Source organism: Metopolophium dirhodum, chromosome 4 (genome assembly GCF_019925205.1).
Source record: "Metopolophium dirhodum isolate CAU chromosome 4, ASM1992520v1, whole genome shotgun sequence".
Lineage (NCBI taxonomy): Eukaryota > Metazoa > Arthropoda > Insecta > Hemiptera > Aphididae > Metopolophium > Metopolophium dirhodum.
The window spans coordinates 27,629,099-27,652,709 of NC_083563.1; the positions used below are offsets into that span (position 1 = coordinate 27,629,099).

Consider the following 23,611-nt stretch of genomic DNA (forward strand, 5'->3'; position numbering starts at 1 on the left):
TTTCCTAAAAATAGGTATAATTTGAGCTCCAAATTTACAAAAAAGGTAAAGATAAAAGATTTCATATATTTTTCGGTTTCTTATTAAATTTAAGTTTAATCGCGTAGTATGGTTAATGATTATAGTCAACTCAGTACCACGCGTGCTCAATAAAAATGCAACAACAATGTTTAAATCAAATCTAATACATTTTATACATTTTAATACATATTTTAATAAGAATTAATCCTTTTAATAAGCATCAATAACGCAAAATCATACTTCTCTATCCACTTGATTATTTATAATAATGTTTTAATAAATATTGTTATTAGTGTTGAATATCCTAGTAAATACTTGCTCATACAAAAGGAAAACAGTGATTTATTTTACTTGGGGTGTTGTGATTTGAGATTAACACTAAATTTAATGAGAACTTTATATAAAATGTACTAAGCAAATCTGACGAATGACGATGACATAAAGATACATGATGTCTTATGAAAATGGCATATTTTTTTTTGCAATATAATCATAGATTATATCTAAAGATCGAATGTATTTACATTTAAATTTTCTACAATATTTGCTCCTCTATTACTACTTTAAGTGGCATTCAACCTATGTTACTGTACCTATGTACTTCCTCATCTATACCTAGTAGATTTTCTATTCCGGTTAAGCATAATATAGAATGTTCACTGTAAAATCATAATATGATACCGGCGTTATAATTCATGATGATTAGGTACCTAGTAAATAATAATATTGCAATACTCAAAATAGTCATCAATATATGTATTGTAATATTATATAGGGAAATAATATTTTTTTTTAAAATGACAAATATAATTAATTTAATTTTCTAGTTAAAATTATCTATATTATAATATTATTATGCTTTCCACTTATATGGGTGTACAGGCAGGCATTATTAGAAATAAAAACAATACCTTTACTTGTCTCCACTCCCGTTTACATTTTTAATGCCAAACACCGAGAATAGTTGTTGCACTTCATTAATTCTCCCATATAAATAACCTTAATTTTCGAGTGGTATCAAAAAAATTATCGTGTGACATAACTTTATATAATAATATCAATATATATATAGATACAATATATTATATACCTATATGGCTATATATAATACTTGTATACACCAGTTGCCAATATTTTTGTATTATTTTTTATCATCTCGCGGTTAATATCGCGAGTCCATCGCCGCCGCCGTAATCGTTTTTCTGTACATAAATTATACGAAAACAGAGACTGTAAAAATCGGTTTATTCGATATAACACGTCAATCCAAACCATCATTATTTATTGTGTTTGTACCTGTATTTTTAATAATATGTTATAGACACTACAGTTGTACGGCGATATCTGCTACACATACATGACACATGTATTATGTATTAAAAACCTGACCGAAAAATTAGCAGTCACATAATACATTTACCATTGTTTACACTGGTTCGTGGTGGCCCACAGCATTTTCCATCGTATAGCAGCTTTACATGAGAAAACGGGAAAACCTACCACATATATATAGCGTACGAGTTGTATGGGAGGGGTGTATCGGAAGTCTCTGCAGAAATAGATGCGACACGATTTAACATCGAATATTATATTACATATTATAAATTTTAATGTATAAAGGGGCCCCGGTATTTTCCGATACCACAGTTTCCGTTCGGGCAAAACAATTACAATATGCTCGAGCAATAACTTATTATTTATCCATATCCCCACATATTATAGAGTATAGTGTTACTCGTTGTGAATTGACGACAGCAACGTTAATAATAATATTATGTAGGTACTGTGTGAACTTTTTACGAGTGTCTTTAAATGTAGACAATAATCAAACATTTATTATATCAATAAAATATTATGTAAGTATATAGGTAGGTTAGGTACACTATAATAAAAACTATATATTCGTAAGTCGTAACATTCAAAATATCTATTATATATTATGTTATTATACACTAAAAAATGTGTACATTCGACATATTTTTTTTAAAATTATTGTTATTAAGGTGTTTTCGTTTTTATTTTGAATGATAACTTTAATTGAGAATTATCAGCACGTGGGTGAAAGAATCGCAGAGTATTTTTGTGATGATATCTAACCAATTAAATCAATAGTTTCTTATTTTTTGCCAAAAATTACCGTATTATTACGTTGTTGTTAGAACTTAGAAGTTAGTAAAAAAAAATCAACTGTGATAATCATTTTCATCATTCGCTTACACTTTGCTTCAAAAAGAAATCAATTTGTACTTTAAGAAAGTGTACACATTTTTTTTTTTTTAACATACAAGTATATAACTAATCCCACGTATTATATTTTTTTTTAAATCTCAGTGAAAGAGTAGTGCGTTTAAATAGTAATTTATAAGAGGGTGCTCGTACTTGTATATTATTTTTCTTAAATAGTTAAATGTATGTACAGCACTCACACAGCACTTGTATATTACATAGTATACGTACAATTATTTGGGTCACTACTTCTTATTTACTTAATGTATTTTCGAGTTGTAGTTTAACGATTTTTCATGTTAATAGTTTTACACATGCATACACAAACAAATGGATACGTGTTTTCATTGTCCACTTAATAAAAAATGCAAAAAAACAATTTTCCATGGTGTTATAAAATGTGTATAAAATCCCTGGATATATAATTTTTTGTATTATATTAACCCACCACTTACAAAATTAAAACATCGTAGAATACTTGATATTATTTATACATATTTGCATGAAAATACTTGGTACTTCTTTGCCACAATAATAAGCGTGTTAAACGGTGTCAGAAACGACAGAAACTGAGAAAAATATAATAATGACAGAATATTATGTTTGACTCTTTTCTGGTCGAGAGAAAGTCATTAAAATTATGAGAACGTTTTTTTTTTACGTTCATTATTATTTACTATAATATGAGATTTTCACGTATACACGGTTATTTGATATAGGTTATTTGACATAAGAAATCTAACATTTTTCTGTTTGTAGAAAACTGCAATAAATTCACTGCGATATTTTAATCGAGAATTTTTTGTTTTCAGTACTCAGACTAGAATAAATGATAAATTGTATAGGTGCAATGGGACGATGACCAATTTTTATTAAAAAAATATTAAAATATACGTAATACGTGTACCTAAATACTTATAATTTATATTATAGGTAGGTACTTAGCTATAGTTTAAAAGGTCTTAAAATGTTTTTGCATTGATTATTTTTAAGAAATCTCTTCAATTAAGTAATTTCTACTTATTTTATCTATCTATATGTGGTCGTCTTGACGATCTTGAAAATAAAAAAAAAAAACCATCTGTAAAAGTATATTACAATATATTATTATGTATTGCAAACTGTATTTCTTTAACGAGGGTGTGTACACACACACACACACACACACGATATGGTTTAATTAAACTATATAGTATAAATATTTATATAGGGGACTAGGGGAGGGTATGTGTACTTTTGCAGTTACGTGTGGGGATGAGCGAGCGCCGTGCGGCGGTGGCGGAGGCAGTACCAACGGTGCTGGTCTTCATAACTCGGTGAAGTTGGTAACACTGTGATACCACCATCACCAACATCACTACTACCACCACTGACTTCGTCACCCCCCTGTACCGGGCGTGGCCGCTCATTAAAGGAAACATTCGTCGGCGGCGGCGGAACGCAAGGACCCGAAACCGCTGCATCCCTCCGACACCGTCCACCGCCACCGACGGACTGAAATTCCGTTGTGCGCGCCCCATAAATTTTCATTCAACCCGACTGCACGACGACAGAGGAGCACCACTCACCCCCGGCCCGCGGAGGGGGCGACACGACCCGATAATAAACGTCGTCCGACCTCTTCTCCTCGTCCACTCGGATTTTTTCCCTTTTATGACCCACACGACTTTTATTGCGTTCAACTATTATATATATATATATTGTACATAAAGTGCCCGGAGGGACGACGAATCCTCCTCCTGCAGCAGTTCCCTACGTATACGGTATGTATGTACCACACCCGCAGTCACCCTGCAGCGGCTGTGGCAAATTCGATAATGTTTTTCGGGAAAAAAATAACCCCCCGGTCGGTTAAAAGCATATTATACGTATTACAATATTATATTGTGTCGTATTATATCTATATATAATTATGTTTGGCCGTATCGAATCGACCGTCACGTCCGTTATAGACATAGGTACATAATGTAACATCCTCTTTTAATCACCTACGAGATAATGTTATTAATATCGCGCGAGAGGCCAACTCTGCCACTCGACCGTTGAATATTGAATATGACTGTCCCGGCGTTATAATATGAACTTATGGTTGTATACGCCGCATTTCTGAAGTACATTTATTTGGTCGGGAGGGGGTGGGGTTTAGGTACTACATGCAAATGTAAGGAGGCACGTCAAAACCAAGAAGACACGTCACGCCGGGCCTGTCGTGTATACGAAGGCTTAGATCCACCGCGGATATTTGCAGGGCGAGGCGCACCCGAAAGTTGCAGGCCCCGTGTTATTCCAATAGGATTACGAGTCCACTGCACCAGTGTATTATCATAATAATATATACGAGTATAATACGTGTTTGTGCGTGAATGTGTGGGTTTGGGTGTGGGTGCGTGTGTGTGTGTGTGGGTACGGACGCAGCCACTGGACCGACAAAGAGTCTCTCGACCCCCTCGCCGAGACGCCGGCCCTTTATACCCGCCAGCCGCCGCCCGTTTAACAGCACGGCGACGAGACCACGGACAGACCGGTGGAAAAAAAGTCAATATTATTATTTTGTTGACCGTTTTTGAACACCGGCGTCGCCGACGTCACGGACACTGCGGGTATACGTGTGTGCGTATAAAACATTATTTGTTGTATAATTACCTATGCACACATATTTTATGACCAACCGAACACGAGTGTAATTATATTGTTATTTGTGTAACAACATAGATAATACTCGTCAAAATACGCGTCGACCGCAAGCGCCGCGGATTATTATTACGCAAAATGCAATTATTATTATTTATGCCGATCAGAACGGACGTCGTCGGGTGTCCGAAGTTCTGTACACACCCCTCCCGTTTATGGTTAAAAATAAAAAATAACTGTTGTTCGGTAATAATAGGAAAGAAAATGGTTTTAACCATTCGATTTCTTTCACCCGAAATTCAAAATGAATAACATCGGTTTTTAAATCTTTTTTTTATTTTTCTATATGACAATTATGGACGAAAATTTGCGCATAATATCGTAATGATTTCTATTCTGCACATATTTTCGTACCCTCCCCCATCAGTCCCCCGCACACCACTAAATGTGAAGATACCTAAGTATATAATAATTGTTATAATCAGAAATGTAATGTAGGTACGCGGTCATTGCAAACTGTACATTTTTAATAATAAATTATATTTGACTTATTATCTAAATATTGTTTTTAAACAGAAATTGTTTTGAGGTATGTTAATAATATATTAATATGTTGAATTTATACTGACATAATAATATACGTCAGCCATACAGGTAGCTATAAAGCATTTAGTAATAATTGGAGGTATCGATAACGATATGCACAGCGCACCGCACATTTAAGTTATTAATCAAGTGTGTTTTTTTAACAAAGATTTGCGGTTTAATTTTTTATATAATGATTTAGAGCAATAGATAGTTGAAATCGCTAGCAAATAGAATTGATATCACTATTCGATGGGTTGCTCGGCATTTATAATATGTATAATATGTGTTTGACATTTTAATAGAATTAATTTAATAATATTTTAATATAATTAACTATTAATACTTATGGAAAAAAGTAATTCGAGCATTCGACCAAGTTATGAATTTATAATTTTTTAATTTTTCTTTTATTTATTTGTTTGGTTGATATTGTTTCGTACATTGTTTAGGTGCCACTATAGCTAGGGTATCGTTTACGTGAATAATATGATATGCTAAAAACGTTCTCTGTATGCCTCCGCCACCTCTCTTATGCACAAAAAAGTATACATATTTTTCCGATTCAGTGGCTAAGCACCGCGTTCCAGGTCGGTCGGACGACGACGCCTACCGCACCACCGCAGTGGGGCCCACCGGTTGCCGCACTATTATAATGGCAATAATAATAGTAATAACGGCCGGACGCGCGACCGTAGGTCGGTGAACCTATTCGCGGAGACAGGTATCGCGGAACCACCGTCGGGCGCCGCCACTGCGCAGCGTACACACGCACAACGATTTTTCGGCACCGTAGATTTCGTCGCCACTGCCGAGTATTAATATAAGTATATAGTTGAACTCGTCTTGCATAATACTCTTCGTAATATCATTACGCCACTGTTCGGGGAAACGCGGAAAACGGTCGTCACACGTTTGCGTCCATTTCCCCCGCCCGCGATCGGTCACAGTTTTCTCCGATCCCGCGTCTGCCCGCTGCGCGCCCGCGATTTATATATAATATCGTTATTCATCACGATGATCGAGCGCGAAACGCGCACACCACGGTCGCGGTATAACATTACCATACATTTCTATAGATCTGCCTGCAGATCGATGCGGAAATTGCGGCGAGAAACGTCTCCTCTACGCCCTCAGTCCTCCTCCTTCACACTCTTTTCATCCCGCGCCGACATAGTGCTATATACCGATGCGGTTTTCGCGTTAGCAATATAAAAAAAAAAACATTCCAAATAATCGTGGAGCGAATGAGATATTCTCGTTTCCCATTCCCTGGGATTTTCTATTTTCCGAATGAGTTTTTCGCTACGATTTTTGTTGACGCGAATATAAACGTGTGTAGGTATACCTAAACTTCTCTTATCGAATTCGAACTATTTGTATGTTCTTGAAAACTATAAGTGATGCCTCTTGGTGCGCGTAATTTGTATAATTATTTAGCAATTTCATGATTGGGGAGGGCCACGCGTGTAGTTGGAATCAGCTCATCGAAAATCGTGTTTCCACGTGTGAAAACGGCTAACTCCATGATTTCGAAAATTGAATAGCTAAAAATATGTCAGTGTAGGTTTTAAATGTATTACGTTAATGCGTACGTCAGCCGTCCACAGCTATAGTTGAAGTTTATTATTATTATTATTATACGTTCAATCTATAACACAATAATACTTACAAAACTAGTGTATATATAGTATGTTGCCTCTTTTTACAATTTTTTTTTTTATTCATCATCAATAAAAATGAATCTAGTACATTATTTATACAATTGTTTATGAACACATCTATCTTTTAAGCAAGCTTGTGATAGAGATAGAGAGCAATAGAATATTGATTATTTTAAAACAAATCAATAAGAAAAACTACAGATAGGTGCATTCAAATAAAAAATAAGAACAAATATTTTTGATTAAAACTAAAATTAATTAAAACAAGCAGATACTTATTAAAAAGAAGTTAAACATGTGATTACCAATATAGAACGAATGAAAATATTTTAATATTATAGCGAATAAAAATGAGGGACCCACAAAAAGTTTCCACCGCATCAAAATGCAAACCAGAATATTGTGTGAAAGAAACATAATATTATCTTCGTGTCAAATCTGTTATCATTATTACTTATTTATATTTCATCTTGTGCTCTAAATTCTATTCTATTATTTTTCTTTTTAAATTATTAATATTGAATGATGCTTTGAAATAAACTACGCATTTATAAACTAAAGTCGATTATTGCATTCGTGTAAGTACTATAATATCTTGCTTTTCAAGATTTCTTAACCTGGGTTAAGTATGGCCAAATCACATAATTTACTTGTACATAATTAATAATATAATAACGTACTAAAGTTGAGAGGTGCATTAATATTTCGTTCATATATTTTGAAATTTGTTGATGTTGGGTATTTGCATTTTATTTCATATTTTCATCTATACGTTGTTCTATTATTTATGCGTGGGTGAAATATCGGTATAATATGATATAATCTATAGGATTGACAGGTTCGGAAAAATTGTCCAATCCTATAAAAATATTAATAGTTACATACGGTGAGTATAATATACATAGTCTGGTATCATTGACAATTCAAAACTAACAGTATAGATATTAGTGTATGACACGTGTTGTTATACCGGCGTCTTGAGGTAATATTACAACGTCCGCTATAAGTTGGAACTCATATACCATCGGCTTTGGGAGGTTTCTTGCTCAGTCTCGTTGTATTATATAATAAATATTAAACAATAATATTAATTACACGTTTAGACGTCCGTTTTTATTTTCATCGCGTCGTAACAGTATGTTAAATGTTGTTCTGGCCAAGAACGTTACGCACGTATTGATAATAAAGATATAAAATAATAATATAAATAATTTAAATACTACATACGAATATATAAACGTCAAATCAAACATCATATATTGTAGTTTTCGCACGAACCGTGATATGTGGTTCCTATACTATATTTTGCCATTTTATCGTAAATCAATTATTTCTTTTATCGCGAAACAAATCGAATTTTCGCAATGATAACTTACGTCGATACATATCCGTATTATATCATTACAAACCTTTACCGATTTTAGGTATAAGCAGTAGGAAAATATCGCTCCCACAACCCTTATATATTGCTATTTCGGAGAGTCTCAATACTTCAGTAAGCCGAAGAAAAAAAAGAAAACAATGGCATATAAATGACGAGGAAGAGGTTCGTCATTTTCTCATTATTTATACAGGTACTAACTCTTCTCTAGGACAAAATTTTTAAATCATGAAATTTGAATACTACCTATATATTTATACAATAATATATAGTAATATATTAGTATATAAACATTTTAATCAGTGTATCGTGTATCCTTTATTATACTTTGTATCATATACATACGCACAGCATATAATTTATTGTGAAAATTAATAATTCAAATTTAATTTAAAAATATCTTAACCTAACAGAAAGGCGAATTCCAGTTGTCTGCTATTGTAGCGAAAAAAAGAACGAATGAAATAGAGCACGATATGTTTACTAATAAATTTCCACTGTACCTTGGCGCTAGAAATTTGATAAAACATGAAAAACGGACGGAATGAAGAAATGCCTCTTATCGTCGAAAAGACGCGCCGCACTCCAACCGTGACGACGCCGTGAATTCAAAATGCGTCATTTGTTTCCCTCTCGGGCGTGTATACATAAAGAGTGTCATCTTTTATAAAACATTTAAATTTGCATTTTGATCGTGTACAAATACGGCTGGTGTACATATTTCTGGATAATAATAATTTTAAAAGAGAGTGGAATAATTATTACCGTAAGACAAAATTTATGACGTTATAATAATAATAATACGTCAAGATTTCATACGATAACGTATATAATATGAGTTTAAGAAAATATTATTTTCTAGGACGTAAAATTATATAATGTACGGATCCTGTATCGCACCGTCCGAGAGGGCTTCGATCGACGATAACATATAAAGTCTATAGCAATTTCGGAAGCGCCGAGTATAAATTTGTATTTTATTTTATGCGCGTGTACACGGAAAATGCATTTAATCGATTTTCGCCAGCCAACCTTTTTTTTCATTATTACTATTATTATTATTATTATTATTTTTATAATATTTTAGTATGCACGTGTCGTATATAATATATAGTATTACAATAGTGCGCGTAGATATTATAATAGTATAAACGTTTTTCACGGTGGAAACTTACGGGTGGTAAAAAGAAAAATGATTAGCGAACAGGAACGAGATATATAGGTAGATGGGGATGGGGTGGAGGGGGGGGGGGGGGGGTGGAGACACGAGTGGTAAAAGCAGGTGAAGCTAATCAATGCCAAAACTCTGGTGTGCGGCGGCGGCGTGTTGCTCGGCAACAGCCGTTTCGCTGGTCCCAACAGTTTTAGTTATAATACAACCCAGGTAAAACGCCCTCACTCTCCACACTACTCCCACGCACACACTCTCACACATAATATATAATATATACCTATTATACCTATACATATTGTGCTTTTGTTCGGGGCATTTGCATGGGGCCCCCAGCCGATATTAGTTGAGCCTGTGTGTGTACAGAATGTGTGCGTATATTATACATAATATTATGTATACACATTTATATATCGACAAAGGTCCTATATATATATATATATATATATGAATATTATAAACACGCGCACACGCTACAGCACGAGGTTGTCATTCCACAGCGTCCTTTGCAGAGCTTGCACCACACACACACACACACGCGAGCGCGTATGCACTTAAGCTTTTGACAAATTGCTATGCGTGTATTGTCGGCCGAATAATTGACACGTACCGGACGATTAACATATTTAAAATACTCCGCGGCTAAAGCGCACACACGCGCATGCGCCAACACCGCCCACGCACGGCACGGGCCGCGCGTATACACACACACACGAGCGCGGGCGCGTTCGCGCGAGCACACCGTATATAGCTAGCCCTCGTTAGTCTAAAACCGGGGTTTAGACGGATTTATATCTCTCTTGTTCAAACTTTGTGACAGGTTGAAAGCTTTGTTCTTGATTAAGTTCAGTAATCCGCGCGCTGGAGCACGCTACGGCTCTCCTCGCCGTCCGCCCCTTCCTACCGGTCCACCAAACTCTAGCCGTAGATTAAGTGATAAAATATAATTTTTTCATTTTCTCAAGCCTTTCGAGCCCATACCGAAGAGTCGTGATTTTTTTGTATTCATTTTTCTCTTTGTCAGTCTGTGTCGCCCTCTCCCTCACTCTCTATCCATCTTTCCATCTCTCTCTTTCTGCCTATCCATCTCCGTCTCTGCGTCCTCTATCTTCCGAACGCGTCGTTCCTACTTGTTATTATTATTATATTGCTTCAGACGATTCTTTGTACGGCGTGCACTATACCCCGACACCCACAAATTACACGTGCAAGTAATTAAATTTAAAGGTCATGCCGCCCGGAATTGTTAAGACCATCTCGCCAGTGTACGGTTGTAGGTACACCGGCCAATACCAAGTAGATATTGAAACATCGCCGAAATATGGAAAATGTGTGGAAAAGGAAAAGAGAAAAAAAACAATAAAATAGTGCGGTGAGAGGAAAAAAAACATCGTCAAGAAAAATTAATTCGGTTCATCGCTGATCGCTGTAGAGGTATCAATAAACCGTACTAGCGTAGTAGCGTAGTAGCGTTAGCGAAAATGAATGCCCCGAGAAAGACGCGCCCGACCGATGACTGAACGTGGGTGAATCGGCGGAGGGAAATTATTTGCATCTGTTGCACCAAGCCGTGTAATTAAAACGTCTACTTAATGGAATGGAAACAATTATTAAGTAACGTTTTAAAAATTTAACTGAATCCCCCGTCAACGGTAGTGTGAAATTGGAACCCAGGTCGTGTCGACGGACGGAGCATTGAGACATTGCTTACCACCTACACGCATGCACGACTATACCTATACTGTATATTATATAATATATGAATAAATAATAATAATAACAACAAAACGCGCACAATTAAAACGATAAAAGTGTGTTTACTATCTATTATTATTACTATTATATTGTTGTTATATTATTTTGTAAATCGTATATACGAGGTAGAACAAACATCTATTGTTCGGATTCAGACCGCCACCGGAATGAAGTCTATCGCTCCTATAGACTATGGGTAGGTATACAGTTTTTTTTTTTGTGAAGAAATACATATTTTGCAAGATGCGAGGCGGCAAGAGGACGTGTGCTACACATATAGTCGTATACAAAATATCAACGTTGTGTCATCTTCTCTTCCTACATATTATATTCTACGATGCGTTCGAACCTAATACTTGTCACAATTTCGAAACTCCGTAAATACGTGTTTAGCATTTATATGGGTTGTAGTGAGAATAAAAATCTGTCACCGTGTGAACTCTAACGAACAACGTTTTATATCATTTCTTCATCATCGGTGGCTGCGACATCAATTTTATATTGTTTTCATACAGAATGATGGACGTCAGGACGTGTACGGACTAGCCGAGAACGGGACCCAGAAAACTTTATTGTCGATATATTTTCTTGTAGCTAGTATAATATCATAATTTGCTACAGTCATAAGCATAACGATTTTGAATAGTGCCTATTCGTATTATTGTAACGTTTTTTGGGAAACCTTTTTTATCAATGCTGTTTGAATTCCTCTCAGATAGGTTCTTGATTCTTGATTTTTTATTAACGGTTAAGTTAGTGAAAATACTAATATTATTGTACCAGTACGGCAATATCTATATAGTTTTGTAATATATAAATATGAAATATTGAACTATAGGTTGTTTAATTTCAATACTTTGCGAAACCTTAGCCTATTGTAGGTATATACTATATAGTAACACGATAAGGCTGGGATTATCTTCTAGAATAAGTTATCATATTATAATGTACAACCTCACTACACAGTCTCAGATATCTGGGGTCTTTTGATTTTAAAAACATTTGAAATTGTACAACTATGACGTTGTTATGCAATGGTCCATGAAATAATTTGAAATTGCACACGCACTCGGCCGAAACAAACAATTTGTTCTGATTGTGTACCCCGTGATGTGGTGGTGAGAAGGGATGAGGGAGAGAAAGAGGGAGAGAGAGAGAGAGACCGAAAAAGAAAGAGAGTTGAATTCAAAAGACCCTTTTGTCGACCGGTCAGGCCGGTTGTTTGTTGTTGTGCCGGCGAAATATGCAGGTAGATGGTAGAAATAAAAATATTATCTATGTAAATCAATATTATATATTATAATAATATATTAAAATGTTGTATTTGCAAGAGTTATCCTTTGGATCCAAATTTCATGATTGTCCCGTACACGTTCCTAACTACACACGCGACGCAGTTCTGTTCGGCGAGAGGTTCAGGTATGCGATTTATGAACAATGAAAAATTGTTCGGTATTTGTTGACGTCGAAAAAAAAATCACTTACTTCACAGTGCCGTCGATTATTTATTATTATCATAATAGGATACGACGAGGGGATGCGTGAACGCGCGATGACTGCCCATTTTCTTCGGCAAAAACCCATTATCGCCTTGTTATAATATTATGGTGTTTGAACAGACCCTAAAAACGGTTAGGGTGCGGCGCGTTGAATTGTTATTTTTAAACCATTTTTTTATTTTTCTATGACAATGATGGACGAAAATTGGCGCCTAATATCGTAATGATTTCTATTCACTAATTTTTGTATCCTCCCCGATCAGTACCCTCCCCGTACACTAAATAATATGCCCAATACCTAAGTATAATAATTATTATAATCAGAAATGTAATGTCCGCGGTCATATTAAATCGCAATGATCGCACAATAACGCAATTCAAACTGGTTTGTTTATTTGTTAGTCTACTATTATACAGAATGCGAAACAATTACCGTGGCCGGTAAGTTTACACAGGTTCTTTAGTATAAATCCGGCAGTCCGGGCACCACTTTACAGGCCCCATAGCTGATTATTATTCTTTATAACAACAATGTTACGTTTGAAAACGGCACTCACCTGTAGTGTGCGTCGTGATATCACTTTCCTGGACGATATTACCAGCGTAATCCTGTCACGGTGCACGCGGAGACGTTTCCGGCACTCGGCATAGCTTTTCAAAAAACTTAACGGCGACGCGAACACATACACTCACACACACACAGATAAGCACAAACACGAACGCACCAATATATTATTATTATTATACCATATAATTAATATTTTTAATTATTAGTGATGATTCGTATAATTATGAGTATAGGCAAGCAACAGATTGGGAAGGGGATTCGCTTCGACCGGTAAAAATCCAACGACGATGATGATAATATAGTGTACGGCGGAAAAGGCACTGGGAAACTCGTCGGAAAACGGACAAATCGTATACGACAACACAATATTTCCAAAATACAACGACGTCGGAAACTCGGCAGTGGCGGCGTCGGTGACTATACGGCGACCGGTCGGTATGAACGTGCGTGCTGGTGTGTGCGTGGAATTCCGGTCGAAAGGATCCCCGGTGCGCGGCGGCGGCGGCGTTCGGGCGTCGGCCACCGCCGGCGATCCGACCCGACGCCGGCCGACCATCGATTTTCTGACCCCGGGCGGGATCGTGTTTTCCGCCGCCGCCGTTTTTTCCTTTCCCCTATACACAGTATAATAATATAGTTTTCGGCTGCTGCTGCTGCTGCTGCTGAAGGCTGGCTGAACAACGAGATTTTCTGCGGCTACACAAATTCGCGGCGGTCCCATAGTCGCCTGTAGGGACAGTGTCACAACAACGACGATGTATTAATAATAGTAATAATAATAATATTATTATAATAATATTGTACCTGCATGCACATGTATGTGAGTGTGTGTGTATAGTAAGAGTACATGTGTATATCAGGTGCGCCTTTTTTATGTTTTTCTCTGCCCACCCCTTAGAATATTTTTTTAAAAGTCCTCTGTTTCCGCAGGCCCTGTATATCCAATCGTACTGAAATCCGTGGCCTGGAGCTGAAAAAACGTTGTTTTTATGTCCATACACTTGGTTCATATTATTTGGTTGACAAAAAAAAAAATCCAAATAAAAAATAATTGAATTTCCACGTATCCCATAATATATATGAACTACACTGTATAAAAAATACGCGCTTAACGCTGATTATGTTTCTGAGAATATAAGTTATATATATATATATATTATATTACCACTTGTATATAGGTACATACGATATATATAGGTAGACGTAAATCGTTACATAACATGTATCCATGATGATAATTGATGTACTGTACGACATTTCAGTTGAAAACGTAAAAAGCTCTCTCGAGGAATAAAAAACTTGCATTAAAATACAAATGATTTGCAAATATTTATTTGCTCACGTTATGTGTATCCATAATTTATAGTCAAAACACAAAATTTAATTTTTGATTGCTCCGCAAAATCACCAATCGCTTATTCGCTTCTATTGCGTTTTACCTTACCTTTAGGCCCCAAAATGTACATATCCAATCAAGGAAGTGCACACACTTCTATAGATGATAGATCCCTCTATATATAGACATTTGTTTGGAATCAGCTTTAATACAACTAACTTAAGTATACCTATGTATATAAACCATTTTTAAAAAACTACATGTGCCATGATCAACTTCAAAACCGATAACACCCCTCCACCTCCCCCCCCCTTCCTCTTCCCACCACCCAGATCGCTCGTGTGGGCCACTGAATAATACCACGATGATGGACTCGAGAAAAATTCACACTGTATAATATTCATGTTTTTTACACATTGTGTTTGAACCCAATGCGTGCAATTGTACCTACAAGTAATATAATATTATGATGACTGCAATAATGTCGTCCGGTCCTCTGAACCACTTAAACGATTTCGCCGGCAACGTTAAACGGTTTCGAGACGCAAATCGATTCGCCAAAAACAATATGTAGCGATTTTATCAAAACGAAAAAAAAGTGGCCTCCACAATGACCGCGACGACAAATCCTATCGCGTTTGTTTTTACTGAACCATTATGGACATATACATAATATTATACATATATATATATATATGTGTGTGTGTCTGTGCGTGCGTGTTTCTGCAGACTTTGAGGAAAAAACGCGTTTACTGTCGCACCGTACTAAATTTTATTCGTTATTTTTACGACCACGATATAAATGTTATGTCCGTTAACATGTAAAGCAGTAGTATAGTGCGTGGTGTACGTATGGTATATATATATACATACATATAATATGCACTATGCAGTATAATATGAGCGTAGTTGTACGTGTCTAAGTTTAGAAATAATTCCTTTTCTCATTTGTCCGTTTAACGTTTGCAATACGTATTATGTACATATACATAATATTATATATTAAATACGAACCCGAAACGCACCCATTTCGAAATAAAGATTATCATTACCACATGCAGGCCTAAATAAACACCCTTTCGTATGTTATTATTATCATCTGCGAACAACAACTGTAAAGCTTTTAGACGAACAATAATCAATTAGAATAAACACAAACTAATTTGTACGGTTAAACTACAGTGTATTTTTAGTCTAAAAATGTTTATCCATTATAGTTTATAATTGAGTCAGAGCTGTACTCGCAGCGTCGGACTGTGATCTGGTAAAAATTATCCGGGAAAATGTTTTTTTTTAAATTTTTTCTTTAGTTTTTAGTGTTTTTTACTTTTTTTGTATGTCAATGGAAAGTATAATTAGTCTTATGACTCTAATTTATTATAAATTAAATAATCGTTTGAGAAACCCGACTTGTCCGAAAAAAAAAACCAAAATCAAGTTTTATTTCAGTTTTGGATTTACCATATTTAGGTAAATCTACAAATTTCAAGAGAATTCCGAGTCGTCCACCATTAAAATTAGTTCGTATTAACAGTGCAAATTGTAAGAATCAAGAGAAACCCTATTAGTCTAGCGATTACGATATCTAGACACGTAATTTTAATTTTTTTAAATGTTCGGGTTTTGGCCTTTGGAACAAGTAGACGTTCTCAAACGACTGATTCAAATAACTATACGTCTATTATATTCATAAGTTTCTTAGGAAAATGGACACCACTGAATGACTTTTAACATCGACTAATTGTATTTATACTAGAATACATCTTAAACTGAATATACAAATTTTAACTTTAGATAAATAATAAAAACTACTGTTCAAGTACTTGAATATTGACGTATTATAAATTATACAACATGTTTATAAAAAATAATTATTTATCATTAATCTAATGACATTTTCATTTTAAAAATTTAAATTACATTAAATTATATTATGACAATTGATTTATCTTTATCCAGATGTATTTTTTGTTATCTGATATTTGATAAACAAAAAAGAAATCCATAATCAGAATTTAATTTCAGTAAGTGTTTTTAATTTCCATCAGAAATATGAAAATACATAATATTATGAACAAAGTAGTATTATGAATTATGATTTATGGTAATTACGAGCATGTATCCAATGTATTAGTATATTACATTTATATACAATTATATTATAATTTATTTAAGATACTTGTTATTCTGAAAAAATGAATCAGTCTTCAACCTCAAGTGTGATTTCTGATAACAAATCGGATATAGTTGGTACTTTGGGTGGATCAAAAACTCAAAACTAGTTTTTGTTGTAATCAAACATTAATAACTGTAGAGATTTGCAATTTTTACCAAATATTCATATTACCATTTAATAATCATGATATCATTTTTTTTATATTTTGTGATTTTTATAGACATTTAGATTTTCCAATTTTTAGTTTTTTTTTTGGTTTGATTTATGTATGATAGAATTTTTGTTTGTAAGTAAAAAAAGCTGATCAACTTAATATAAGGTTCCTTATAAGTTTTCTCAATGATTAAAAATTATCTAAAATACGTTCACAACATTCTTTTTCTCAAAACATTCATTAAAACTAAAAGTTAAAATGTTTAGGAAATTATTAAAGATCATGATAATAAGTAAATTATTTTGTTGTAAAAATTCAATACGATTTCTAATTTAAACACCCTGAAAGATTTGAAGATTTAATACAACATTTTGAATAAGTTTTTATACTGAAATTTATAAATAAAAATAGCATTCTTATATACTAGAACAATAAATTAAACTATGAGATTTTTTAAACTAATAAGATTTTTTGTTCACATTAAATTTCTCTGTTGCAATGAATAACCATTTGAATACTTACTCCCAGATGTGTTTGACTTAAACATGTAAGTAAAAAGTATTAGAAAAACGTCTGTACCTACATTATCTATAATGGAACTCTTTTATTTTAGTACCTATTAAAAACTTTTGCCGCAATTGTTTACATATTTTCTGCCATTTGATATAAACGTATTGTTAATTATATTTGGATAATTATTAATTTTAATATTATTGTGTATTTAACCGTAAGAAATAAATTAAAATCAAATTTTCAAAAATCGTACACGAAAATTTGTATTACACGAACAATGCTTAAGCGTGTCGCGAATATAGTTATCGAGTTTCTTCAAACGTGACGATTGACTCTTTACATTTTCTGTTTACTTAAATAAAATAATCATTTCATGATACTAAAGTCTTGTCGACCGTTGTATACTTATGATAATGAGTGAGGTGGAATACCCACGATATTATATGTTATATATTTCAAAGTGGAGAAAACAAATATCAAATATTATCACCCACGCCGGAAATAATGTAATATTATCTTAGCTGTCGTTCGATATAGCATAATAATAATTATCGTACATATAGCCCATAGCAAATAACGTTGCAATGTAATGTAAGTATTATATTTTTGTCCGTCCTTAAAATTCGACGTTGCAATCTAATATTATGTAAGTACACGAAGTATGTGTAATTGGATTAAACTGACTATTACCTTATTAATACATTTTTAACGAATACCAATCATATATTATTTCCATGCATTAACTTTTATAACTTATACTACTTAAATTTAAATTTAAACTCGTTTACAATTTACTGCAAATGTAGAATTAACTATTTCGCAATATATAACCGCGTGCAGATTAAACGTGCCGGCCGTACTAAATTGTCATTTGTCACAGATTTGATTAGGGAGATTGTAATTTTGGTTGAACTTCATTTCAGACTCATAAATCAAGTGATTATATTTTAAACCAGAAACTTTAATATTAATCTAAAAATAATATATATTCATATTAAATTAGTGTGTTCTTCTGTACTATTTACATATTAATATATTATAATATAATATTCGAAAATATTGCAATCGATTTAGCAATTATTTATACAGTAAATAATATAACTAACCGTAGGTTGGTGATTCTAACCTCGGATAATAAAAACACCGGTTATAGTCGGTATTTATTTTCAATTGAGTAGTGAGTACCTACTTACGATCTACCTATGTTTTATCTATTATCGCCATTTTAGGAGACCGAAAATCCTTAAGAGAATGTCAGCGCAATATTTGTTTTCTCTCTCTAGCCCAGGCGCAACATAGACAAAATGCATTTGCGCAGAATCGTTTTTTCTATGTTTTTAAGTAATCTTAGAGTAAAATCACTCAAAAAAGACAGAGAATAATATTTTTGAGGGGAATGACATATCGATTTCTCTAAATATTGTTTTAAAAACGATTCAAACATAATTTAAATTTACAACATTTTTTTTGTTTATTTTCAAAGTCGAATACAAAGCCAAATAACAATAAAATATAAAACCGATATGTCATTCCCTCTAAAATTCCTCTATATTTTGTAATGGGTGATTTTACTCTAAAATTACTTAAAAACATAGAAAAACGATTCTGCGCTAATGCATTTTGTCTATGTTGCGGGTGGGTCAGAGAGAGAAAACAAATAGTGCGCTGACATCCCCTTAAGCATTACTAACGAAATAAACCCCCCGCAACTGTTGATTTTTGTACACAATATTAATTTTTGAATAATATAATTACGCTTCAATCTTTTTTCTTTCGCTGTGGCATCGCCACACGGGGTGAACCGTTTGCACAATACTGAGCCAATTATGTTTCAATCTAATGTGCTTTACAAAATAATATAATTTATTTTTTTCGGAATTTCTATTTTAGTATCTACTTACAATTGACCTTTGATTATGTTTATAGCTTCAGACACACATTTATATTATTTGGTCAACGTATAATGGTTTAATGTAATCGTATAATGGCGTAGTATAGTGTATATTATATTATAATGCAAGAAAGATTCATATTATACCGTATTCAAATTTCAAATTGAGTATAGTTTACAAAAATAACAGTTTTACATATTTTTTTTGTTTAAATAAATTTTATAAGTTTTAAAGTTTGAAATATTATTGAAATATTATACGAGTTTATGCGTGCACAGTAATGTACATGTTTATACATTATATGCATAAATATAGTTATGTTATCAAAATAAATATAATTCCGTAATGGTTTTAATATTCAAAATAATAATATTATGGGACTCGCGGGCATGTAGTTGGATAGTATACGTACTATAGTAGGTAAATGGCTGATTTTAAAGACCTCTCTCAAATCATAGGACTGGAAAAAAATAAAAGTTTTCGTTTAACTTGCACTTAATTGTTTGGAAAAAGCTATTTTAAACAATTTTCTATACTTATCCACAAGAAGTAAACTGGTAAATAAATGAAATAACCTAATTAGCTTTTAGCTATTTATTTATTTTTATTTTTATAATATAATGCCATATAAATTTAAATTATTTTAGAAAGTTTTGGAAAAGTGTAATGCTGCAAATACCTCTTAAAATATATAGCCAACGTAAATCCCCTGATACAATTGTTGAAAGTATTTAATAATTATTTTTATGTAATCAAACTACTCAAGATTATTTTAGCCATTTTTAATTTTGTTTTCTATGATAAATAACAGATCGGAGATACTTAAAAAATATATATATATTTAAATAATCATTAAAATACAACAAAAAATTAAATGTTGTCTCATTGTTTCTAATATTTTTAGCCAATATATGTATTCTGTTTCTGTACAGTAATATGACATGGGTATTAAGTTATATAAGAATAATCGGTCATAACCAATTAAATCGGACTGGAAATATTTTATCTGTGATAAAAGTCGGGGAGTTGTTTTTGTAAGTCTATATTTTTAAGTTATTATGATATACTATAATATATGATATACTATAATATCATAGTTGTAGAATAATAAATTATGGTATTATTATCGTTTGATATCGAAACGTTTTTTCGGTAAAAACTTTATGAATAATATAAACTATGATGATAGAAGCAACCATATTACGATCGGGGGACGTATCAATGACATTACACGTCATTACGTCAAAAAATTATTTTTATACGACGTACGACTACATAATGTCATTTCGATTTACATTCATTCAGTGGTGACAATTCTAAGGAAAAAGTACTATAACTACAGCGCACAAGGCATATCCCTTAATTTTTTTTTCCCAGGGTCTAGTCGGTCGTCTCTTTTTTATCGGAATTTTTATTGATACAATAAAATTAAATAATTTACCGTTAAATATAATATTTAATATCGAAATAATCCACTAATCAAAATATATACACTTCGTTCTAAAAAAATTCCTCGACTATTATGACGACTGCGAGCAATTTCGAGTACTGAAAAAATAGTAGATATAGCAAACAATATTATTTAATATCGTACTTAGGTATTCCTAATCTGGCAAAGGTAAAATGTTTAATGCTAAAAACTTAAACTTCAATTTAGTAGACGATATTTGTTTTTGTTTTATAAACAACTGTCGCTTGCGTTTATTTATTTTCATTTGTTTTCAACCATATACAATACATACATGTTTCGGTCGCGAATAAAAACGAATATACCTGCAGCATGTTTTATTATTATATGTATTATTATATATACACATGCAATGCAGTCTCGCCGTAGAAATAAAAACCCTAAAGTTTTTCATAAAAAGATAATATACATTGTACATAAATTGGAAAACGACATTGAAATTTAGGTTTCGTCGTTTCGAAACGTAACTTTAGCCTTTGAGCCCCGGGTTACAAACAGAAATTTGTGGAGACAATTATTTATTGTGCTGTATACAATATCTAAAGTGTTATTGTAGTTAATAAAAGAAAAACAATTTCGCAGCATGAAAAGAAAGCAAAAAAAAAAAAAAAAAACGTCATACCTATGTCGTAGTAGTTGTTACTATAAAATATTATACGTATATACGTCTTATTACTTACAATATCTTTATACATACACCGGACTCGCGTGTATAATACAATATTATAGTCGTTGCCTGCAAGTCGCAACCGAGTTCGAATTCAAAAATGACGAAAACGCGTAACTCTCGGAAACGCCAGAGGATATTATTTGTTTCTCGTATACACAACGTCGTTGCTCAAAACAGTTTTATAATAGTCGAGTAAATGCCGTTTAATTGCTTTTGTTTGTTTTTAATTATTAGACATAGTCTTTATTTGGGGTTGTGCAGCAGCGCGGTTCTCCTCCGGTACACCCGTGCGGTAACGCAGCTCTCGGACGTATACCTACCGGTCCGAATCGATGCAATTAAAATAAATAATATCTCAGTGGCGGATCCTGGGCTTATTTGGGGGGGGGGAGGGGCAAACGCTCCTTTCTCCCCCTCGCCACTGTAATATCTATTATCATGCCTAGTAGAGTTACATTACGTATTCTGTATCGATTTCTATAACCTGTAGACCAAGTCCTAAGTTTCGTAGGTAAATACTAAACAATATAAATATGCTAGGCATTCTTTTTACAGTTATCATGTACTATTAAGGCACATTGTCGGGTAAAATAAAAAAACTCTAAAGTGATGATTTTCTAGTAATATCTAATCTATAATATCTACCTATGTTTTATACATTTAATTAATACACAGTGAATACGCAGTGAATTCGTCAATAATATAATATAATGAAAATTAAAAATATATTTTATAATTTATTAGTGAAAACAAAAGCTAAACAAATTGATCAATGATCGTATTATTTTAGATTCTGAGCTGAATAATGAATGTATTGATTTTACAAGACGTGTGTGTGTTTTTAAAATTTTTATTTTGTTTATCATCACCGTTAGTAACAATTTTTCAGCATTTTTTCTGTAAGAAAGTGAGTTTAATTGGTTTTTTAAGGGATCAAACTTAAAACATTCCTAGTAGTTTTCAAAAGCTTCAGGAAAAACCAAAAAAAAATTAAGGAAAAACTAGGATACTTGTGCAAAACCAGCTTTCGTTAAAATTGAATTAGTTTTTTGGTGTAACTCAAAAATTAATAACCACAGATACTTAAAAGTTTCATACAACATTAATACCCGATAACATTTTCAAAATATTGATAATCTTATAGTCATAGGAAATTTTCGATTATTTTTAAAAAATGTTTTCAATTATTGTCGATAAATAATTCTTCACTCGGTTGAACAACTTAAAAATGTAATAATATGTTTCTCATAAGTTGTTAGTGTAATTCTACAACAATTATTTATGAGCATCTGAAGTTTGTCATAATCGAAATTGAATGTTAGAAATGTATAACAATTTTTCTTTTTATAGCTACATTTTAAAATGTAATATAAGATTCTTTATAAGTTTTTCTACCTTTTAACCAAAAAAATTAGTATACTCTAAAGTCACATTAGTTTTTTTATAAGCGTTTGAAGTTCAAATTTTTATGACATTTCACCTGTAAATTAACAATTTCTCATCGAACCATTTTCTTATTTTGTTGTGATTCAAAAACGATTAACCGTATAGATACTTGAAACTTCAAGCAAATGTTATTTCATCATCTTTTTACATGATAACGTTTTCAAAATATTTTCATTCTTTTTGAATTATTTATAGACACGTCTTGATAGCTTAAAAATTGTTCAGTTTTTTTTCCATAAATATCGAATAGGTTCAATACAATGTTCGTCATAAGTTCTTATAATACAATTTTTTGACAATTATTAAAGATACATAGGCACGATTTATTTTATTAGTATATTATTGTTGTATAGGTATTATTTGTATATAATGTATTTAATTATCTAACATTATTCATTGAAGATATTAATCATGAAACGAGTTAAAAATAGTATAGTTATTAATACTTACCACCA

General features: G+C 32.8%; 1 protein-coding gene across 6 annotated transcripts in view; it reads right to left on the reverse strand.

Moving 5' to 3' along the window:
- LOC132943671 (protein turtle-like) overlaps positions 1 to 13,943 on the reverse strand; it is a 118,211-nt gene extending 104,268 nt beyond the window's left edge. For all 6 annotated transcript variants that reach the window (XM_061012712.1, XM_061012714.1, XM_061012711.1 and 3 more), the window contains exon 1: positions 13,491 to 13,943. The gene's annotated coding sequence lies outside the window, so the exon portion shown is untranslated. The remainder of the gene's footprint in view (positions 1 to 13,490) is intronic.
- Between the last annotated feature and the right edge of the window lie 9,668 nt (positions 13,944 to 23,611).